The sequence below is a fragment of the Mauremys mutica genome, chromosome 8 (assembly GCF_020497125.1).
Source record: "Mauremys mutica isolate MM-2020 ecotype Southern chromosome 8, ASM2049712v1, whole genome shotgun sequence".
NCBI classification, from domain to species: domain Eukaryota; kingdom Metazoa; phylum Chordata; order Testudines; family Geoemydidae; genus Mauremys; species Mauremys mutica.
Window position 1 is genome coordinate 89,200,245 of NC_059079.1, and position 8,177 is coordinate 89,208,421.

Consider the following 8,177-nt stretch of genomic DNA (forward strand, 5'->3'; position numbering starts at 1 on the left):
ATACCAACTACATCACAGTAACATTGTGAGAATTAAATACTTAGTGTTACAAAGCACTATACCCTGCAAGTGAGTATACACTTGTATTCAGAAATTTGGATAACACTATTCCACTCACTCCTTGGGAGGCATGGATCAGCGTTCACGTCGCACTCCCTGACAGTACCCAGCCTGGGCTGGGGAAGCTAATGATCCAACCAGTGGACCAAACTGGGTGATGAATGCACCTGAGGCACCTTGCACATACGCTAAGAAGATGACTCACTCATCTCTTGCACTGAATTATGATCCAGTTTGGGGATTTGAGCCTGGTCACCAGGGGTCATTTATGCATATTGCAAAACAACCACCCAATGTGTCATAAATGGCCACATCTGCAGAGGAGATGCACAGTGGCATAGCAACCTGGAGCACTGAAGGCTGGACTGAGGGGAAAAAAGCGTGCTTCTGCCCATGCAGCATTAGCCAGTCACGTGCAATGAGCTCTTTCTAATACACTGTGATTCATGTTCATATAGAACTGTGTGTATATGTGCTTATATAAAATTAAACATAGGTGATTGTGCTATTACATTCTGAGTATGAAAATGTTACTTTGTTACTAAATTTTTAACTAATTTGGAAAAAAATTAGCTGTATGTGTCATCGCTGACAAATTTGTTTGGATGGAAATTGTTGTCTAAAGAATGTAACATTTGTATCTGTACTTGCTTAATACCCAAATGAAAAGAGCTTAAACATCAAGAACAGAAAAATTATAAATATCCTCTTTTTAAATGTGAACAAAAATGTTTATTAAAACTCATACAATTCTTGTGTTGATGGTTTCTCTGCAGCCACTCTTTCATAAGGCACATTGGTATTAAAAATATCAGTACTGTTTAACAGCTGGAGATAATACAATGAATTTGACAATCTACAAAACAAACAAACATTTTTTCTACAGTAAGGCAAAATACAAAGACTGATGAAATATAACCCATTATATACAAACGTTTGGTCAATTTGTACAGCTTTTTGGTGAAAAGTAAGATGTTCAAACACCAGGTCTCTTCTCTCTTTTGATGCACAGGCATAGTTTATGTTAACAAGTTACATGTGCTGAATGTAGTGAGATTAGATCACTTAATGGCTCTCCCCAGCTATCTAAAGTCTTCTAACCTTGATTTCTGGTTAATATTGTAGATCATCAGGTCAGTATCAAAACATCCATTGTGCAAACGGTTCACGGTAAAAAAATAAGTTATTTGGTTCATAGTATGGTACCATTCAAAACCTTCTCGTTAAACATAAAACATTTGACAGTGGGAAGATCTACTTCCTAATGTGAAATGTTTGGCTACTTGAGGTTTCGTTTACTTAAATTGATCCCCAAATTTGAAAAGGGTAGTGATAAAACTTGTCATTTCCACTTGGGAAATTGTCACTTTGATTTGTTGTGTGATACAAAATTCCAAAAGATGAGTCCAATGAACCAAGAAGCCGGTAAAAGCTTCTCAGCCACCACAATGAAGCTTTAGCTACCTTTGACTATTTCCCAGCCCATATTCCCCACCTCCACATAAAAGTTTTTCTCCCTAAAGCTAGAAGTTAGCTAATTAAAAAAAGAGAGAGATAATTTTGGCAGTAAATCTAATTAATACAAGCCTCTTAAATGCACTAACATTTTATATACTCCCAGTTTAGAGAGGCAGGCATCTGTCTGACATTACTTATAGAATATGAAGTGCAAAGGTACTACCTACATCATGTCATTTAATAACCTATCTTTGTTTTAAAGAGCAGTTATTTTACCTGACTCCAGGCCGAGTTTACTATTATTTAATGACATCAAAAGTAAAAGTGAGTCCAAAAATTAGTTTTCTGCTCAGGTTGGAGCTTGATTGGAACAGAGAACTGCTCACAGTGTATAAAGTAAAGCACATGCATAGCACCTTGTCTACACTTAAAAGTTTTGCTGCTTTAACTATGCCAACATAGTTTAGAGTGGCAAAACTCCCCCAATGTGGATGCAAGTGTACCATTATAAAAAAACACTTACACCAGTATAGCATATTCGGATTCAGCAAAGCAAAATAAGATATAAACTATACGGATATAAAGGGCCTTACACCAGGATATCTCTGTCTACAGTAAGGCTTTTAGTGGCATAACTAGATCAGTATAAGAAAATGACCCCCCTCATGATACCTCACATAGCTATGCCATTAAAGCCTTTTAAGTGCAGGTTCTCCCATGCTAGTTAATCCACCTCCCCAAGAGGCAGTAGCTAGCGCTGTCTACACGGGGGATTCGCTCAGCTTAACTATGTCACTCAGGGATGTGGATTTTTCAAACTTCTGAGCAATGCAGCTGAGTCAACCTAACTTTTTAGCGTAGACCTGGCCTTAGTCATCATTTCATTGCCTCTCCAAAAGCAGAGAGAAAAAAGCTCTCGGAAATGCATTGAAAGGAACAACTCTACATTGTCTGAGAGGATTCACTCGATGACCTAACGCAGGGGTAGTCAGGAGGCGGACCGCAGGCCAAATCCAGACCACCAGGCGCTTTTGAACGGACCCCAAAATCTTTTTAATTTAGTATTATTTATTTATTTTATTTATATTATTTTCTCTGGAGTCTGGACCTTGACTATACATTGACAACAAATAATTGACTACCCCGACCCAATGGATTTTTTCTTACTTTAAATTTCTATGGTCTTTTTCTAGCACTAAAAACAATGGAGATCTAGGATCCAATGCAGCCAGAATTCACAGTGGAGTTCAGCACGAGAGAGGCAAAATGGGATTTTTACTGAATCACAGTCCCTGGGTTCCAAATCCTTTTACAGGTACCTTGCCACCTGTGATGTCTTGATTGAACCCGTTAGACTCACCAATGTCATATGATGAGTTTTAAACGGTTTGTTAGTAACTCAGACGGCAGCAACAATAGATATGGAGGTACCACTGGACACTTTGGCGGGCTTGGAGTATAACTTTCCATTGGTTGCTGCAACCTGACAGAGTGCAGGAGAAATGTAAGTCCAGCAGTCTAGGCTGGTAGAGCTGAGGGTACAGATTTATACACAAATAAATAAGACTGAAAGCAAAGAAACCCTACTGTACATAGCATGTATGTAATGAGACACTGTGACCCACACAGCAGCATTAAACAGCAACTACTCAGGACCGTGCATTGCTCCTACGCTGACTGTGGAATAAGGCACAGAGCTATGCAAACATGGAGAAGCCAATTTCATAATAGCCCCCATAATAAAGACACTTCTGATTTGATCTTCCTGGGTAACATTATTTTTGACACTCTACAAAATTTCTCAAATCCTTTCGCTGCCGGGTGAGGGTACAGAACGTTCCTTCTGATCTAAAGATAGGGAGAAATTATGAATAATGGTATGTCTAGAGCTTTGAACTCCCTAACACCCAATAATTTCCTCTCCCTTTTCTTCAGGTGTCAGATTCATTTCTTCTTTTATGAAAATAAGAACATAAGAATGGCCATACTGGGTCAGACCAAAGGTCCATCTAGTCCAGTATCCTGTCTTCCGACAGCGGCTAATGCCAGGTGCCCCAGAGGGAATGAACAGAACAGGTCATCATCAAGTGATTCATCTCCAGTCGCCCATTCCCAGCTTCTGGCAAACAGGGTAAAATGGATAAAGGTCATAGGTAACAGCAGTATCTCAATGGGTCTCCTATTCACATATGCTATGTCTTTTTACAATAAAACATGGGAAACAAATGCCACAATGGCTTACGGCCTACATGCAATGAATTAGAAAAAAAAATGGATGGGGCTGCAGTGATTTACAAGGCAATTATTCCACCGAGGCTCGTTACAAAGCACAAGACCAGGGATAACGATGTGGTCATAAATCCAGGATTAAAATTAGTGCATGTAACTTACTGAAGTACATTTGTCTATTTTTTATTAATAAGTAGATTGAAAACTGTTTGGGTTTCAAAACATTTAAACAACTAAAGTGTTTATTAGTGAAATACTTACATTAGGAGTAATTGAAATTGCTTTAAATAGCAGCTCTAAGTAAAAGCAGAGATTAAGTCTCTTGGCAGGTATATAACTGAGACTGTGAATATTAATTTCCATAGTGCTATATCATTAAAATGAATTAATGTGCTAATGATTTCATAATCCATCATTCAGATTGGTGATTGCTGTATTAAGGATTTCTGGTATCACAGTACTAAATTCTCAGCTGGTGTAGCTCAGCCTTGCTCTGTTCAAATGAATCTAGGCCGATTCACACCAAATGAGGATCTGATCCAGAGTTTTGGAGTTATTATCTAGAATTATTGCTAGAATCTGGCGTGGAGAATGCATTCCCATATGCTGACACAAATGATTTCCTTTTCTTTTATGTATCACTAAAGTACTGAAAGTCCAACACACACACACATAATTGGGCTTTAGTGCATTAGACCTTCTTCCTCATCAGTAGTGCAACAAGTACAGTAAATACCCTGGTAATTGTGTTTCACATAACAAGCACAATGGTAAACTCTAATCTTTATTTAGTGCTCAGGTACACTTAAATGTATTATTTGTAGTTTTCCAGTTCTCTACCTTTGTTGACATTTATCTATGAACACTTCTGAGCGGGGTTGTGTGTATTAATATACAACCTGCACATAAGCTATGGCACTCAGGACACTTTTGTATTACACAAAATTGTTCAGAAGGGTGTATTTCTGCTTAGCTGTTGTTTTTTGTTTTGTCTATAATGGTATTTGGGTATAAGAGGAAAAAAACCCATTGTTGTCCATGTAGAAGAATAGCACTTATTGTGTTCAAATAACATGCATTTTAGCAGAACATAAATTAGTTCTAGATGTGTCTTAATCACGCTGCATTAACAGTTTTAAACTGTATTTCATGAGGTTTTTATGGTTCTCTTACGAAAGCTAAATATGCAACAGTTTTGAACAAGTGTTCTGCAATTTTGTGGGAAGCTCACACTTACTAGAAAGTGAAAGTATACCAAAGGACAATGTTTCTCCAACATTGGTCTGTTCTCCTGAAATATGTTGCTTGTTCTAATCAGTATTTAAAACTAAACAGTTTCATGTTTAACAGGGGGGTTGGGATAAAATTGATGTTCCAGTCACACTTTATGGTCCTGTGAACAATCATATTGAAAGCAATTCAGTCAAGCCTCCGAGTTGGCTGATATTGGGCTCATTCATTTAATATACTCTCATACTTAGTTCTTCCTCTAGTGCTTAACCTCTACATTTCTCAATATATACTGGCTTATTCTTCCTACAATACATGAACATGCAGAGCCCTCTGCTGGAATATACAGGGTTTTACACTAACATAGTCCTCTGTCAGTCTCAAGTCTCCAAGAGAGTGTCATTGTGCATACAATAAAATTGTCTCTTGACATTAGCCTAAATGTTGTGAGCTATAGAAGTATGCTTAGGTTTCTAAGCTCTCTGAAGGCTTAACATTTTCCTACTGATGTCCAGACAAGAGCTACTGTTTCTTGTTGCAAAATTGATGCTTTACACTGCCAAGGAAGTTTTTCCTGGAGCTTCATGAAAACCTGACTTGAGGAGAGCATGGCCATGGAAACTACTGCAGGACAGCAGGATCTGGTCAATTGCAATTTCTTATCTAAACAGCCCAAGCTCATGTCTTTAGAACAGATGAATTTTGGTTGTATTTCCCTCTCTCAAAACTGTGCAGGACTGTAAACTTTGTGGGAAGATCATAAATTGTATTCTTCTTAAATACTCTGAAAAAAGGAACTTGTTTAGTGCAGTTTATTTTGGAATGCATTTTTGTACTCTTTGCATTATAAAATAATTCTAATCTAATGTATCATGTATTCCTGAACTTACCTATAGTGTTTTATAGTCTGGTCAATCAAGTACATTTCTCTGAAAAAATATTTTTTTTAAAAAAAAACTTTTAAAAAAGTTCTAAAGCTCTTAACTCAGGAACCTGAAAAATCCTCATCCAATCACACCTTGTCTAAATGCCTGTATGCTACTGCAGAAGATTTGAGGATTCTGAGTTCCAGTGTTGCCAAGTCTTGTGATACTATCACAAGTCTTGCGATATTTGGTGTTTTCTTAAAGCTCCTGCTCTTAGAGTCAAGTGATTACACAATCATCTCACTTTCATGTTTAAAAAAAAAAAGTTTCAACCCCTCATTGGTTGCAGAGAAAAGTTTGAAAATATGTATACCAAGTATACCCTAGAGGTTCAGAAACCAGAAGACAACATGTATTTTTATTTAACCTCCTAATTTTTAAGCCAATGTCATGATTTTTTTTTAGGAGTGACTCTTGATTTTTTTAATGTCTGGAGTTGGTGATCCTGAGTATAAATAGAATCAGCTGAAGATCTGCTACTGGTTTCCATTTATTTTGTATTAACCCTTCCCTGTTACATTGAGACAGTTACTTTGCATGTGTGAAGGACAAGTTACTAGTTTCTACTGAACAGCACATGAAGTTTGTATTAAAGTTGCAAAATCTGGGATGGAACGGATAATCTAAAAGGCCTTCATTTCTGCTTGCAATATTGTGGTAGCTATGTTGGTCCCAGGCTATTAGAGAGACAAGGTAAAGAAAAACTGGGGTGGCTTGTCTCTCACCAACAGAAGTTGGGTCAATATATTACCTCACGCACCTTTTCAGTTTCTAATGTATATGACTCAATCTGCATGACACACAATATTGATTGCAGGGGACAATCCTTTACTGAAAATAATAGATTAGGTCTAATTCCTATGATTCTGTAGGGTTCTGTCTATAGCATGCCATTGCTCTTAAGTGCTAGCCAAATAACTGAATACAAGCAAATAATTAAATACAAGCATGAGTCAAAACAACAAGGAGCTCTTGTGGCACCTTAGAGACTAACACATTTATTTGGGCATAAACTTTCGTAGGCTAAAACCCACTTCATCGGATGAAGTAGGTTTTCGCCCACGAAAGCTTATGCCTAAATAAATGTGTTTGTCTCTAAGGTGCCACAAGGACTCCTCGTTGTTTTTGCTGATACAGACTAACACAGCAACCACTCTGAAACCTGTCAAGCATGAGTCAGGCTACACTGAGCCTGTCTTACAGCTTCCCATCCAGGGCCGGCTTTAGGCCTATTCAACCAATTCCCCCGAATCAGGCCCCGCGCCTAAGAGGGCCCTGAGCCCAGTGAGAATCCCTTCCCTGGCTAGAGGTGCCTTTTTAATTTTTACTCACCTGGCAGCGCTCCGGGTCTTCAGCGGTGGGTCCTTCGCTTGCTCTGGGTCTTCGGTGGCACTTCGGCGGCGGGTCCTTCAGTGCCGCCGAAGACCTGGAGCGAGTGAAGGACCCGGCGCCAAAGTGCCGCAGAAGACTCGGAGCACCACCCGGTGAGCACAAGCCCCACGTGTTTTTTTAAGTCATCCCTGCCGGGGCCCCACCGAAACTGTTCGAATTGAGCCCCGCGCTTCCTAAAGCCAGCCCTGTTCCCATCTATAACCCATTCCTGGTATTGTGCTCTAAAAATCTTTAAATAAAAATCTGTCAAGATTGTCCAAAGGAACTCAACATAAAAAGACAAACTTTCCCGACAAATATGCAGCCATGTGTGTGAATAAGAAAACCATTGCTCCAATCCTTATCTACTAGATAAGAATAATTGGTTAGAAGTGGTCATGAGGAGTTACTTATTAAAGCATTTCATTCCGATCTGCCTGTATAATATATACCCAACTCATGCAAGCTAGAAAGGCATCAAGTTGTTTTTCTGAAAAGATGCTTAAAAACTCTGTGCAATCAGAGGTGTAATCAAAGGCGTAGGAACATACAGAGTACCTGCTCTGCAGATCCCTCTGATAACAGCAATAGAATGTGACAGTGAGATAACTGTAATGCTTTCCCATTAGGGATAAAAACTTACACCCTCAGAGTCATGCACTCAGCCTGAACTCAAACAAATCAAGGCAGCAAGTCTCAGAGCCTGAGTCTACAGACTGGGGCTTGTGCTAAAACACTAAAAATAGCTGTGTAGACATTCCAGCTCAGGCTGGAGCGTGGGCTCTGAAACCCGAGGCAAGGGGGATTCAGAGCCTGAGCTCCGGCCCGAACTCAAATATCTATACTGCTGGTTTTAGCATCATAGTGCAAGCCCAAATCTGCAGACCTGGGCTTTGAGACTCG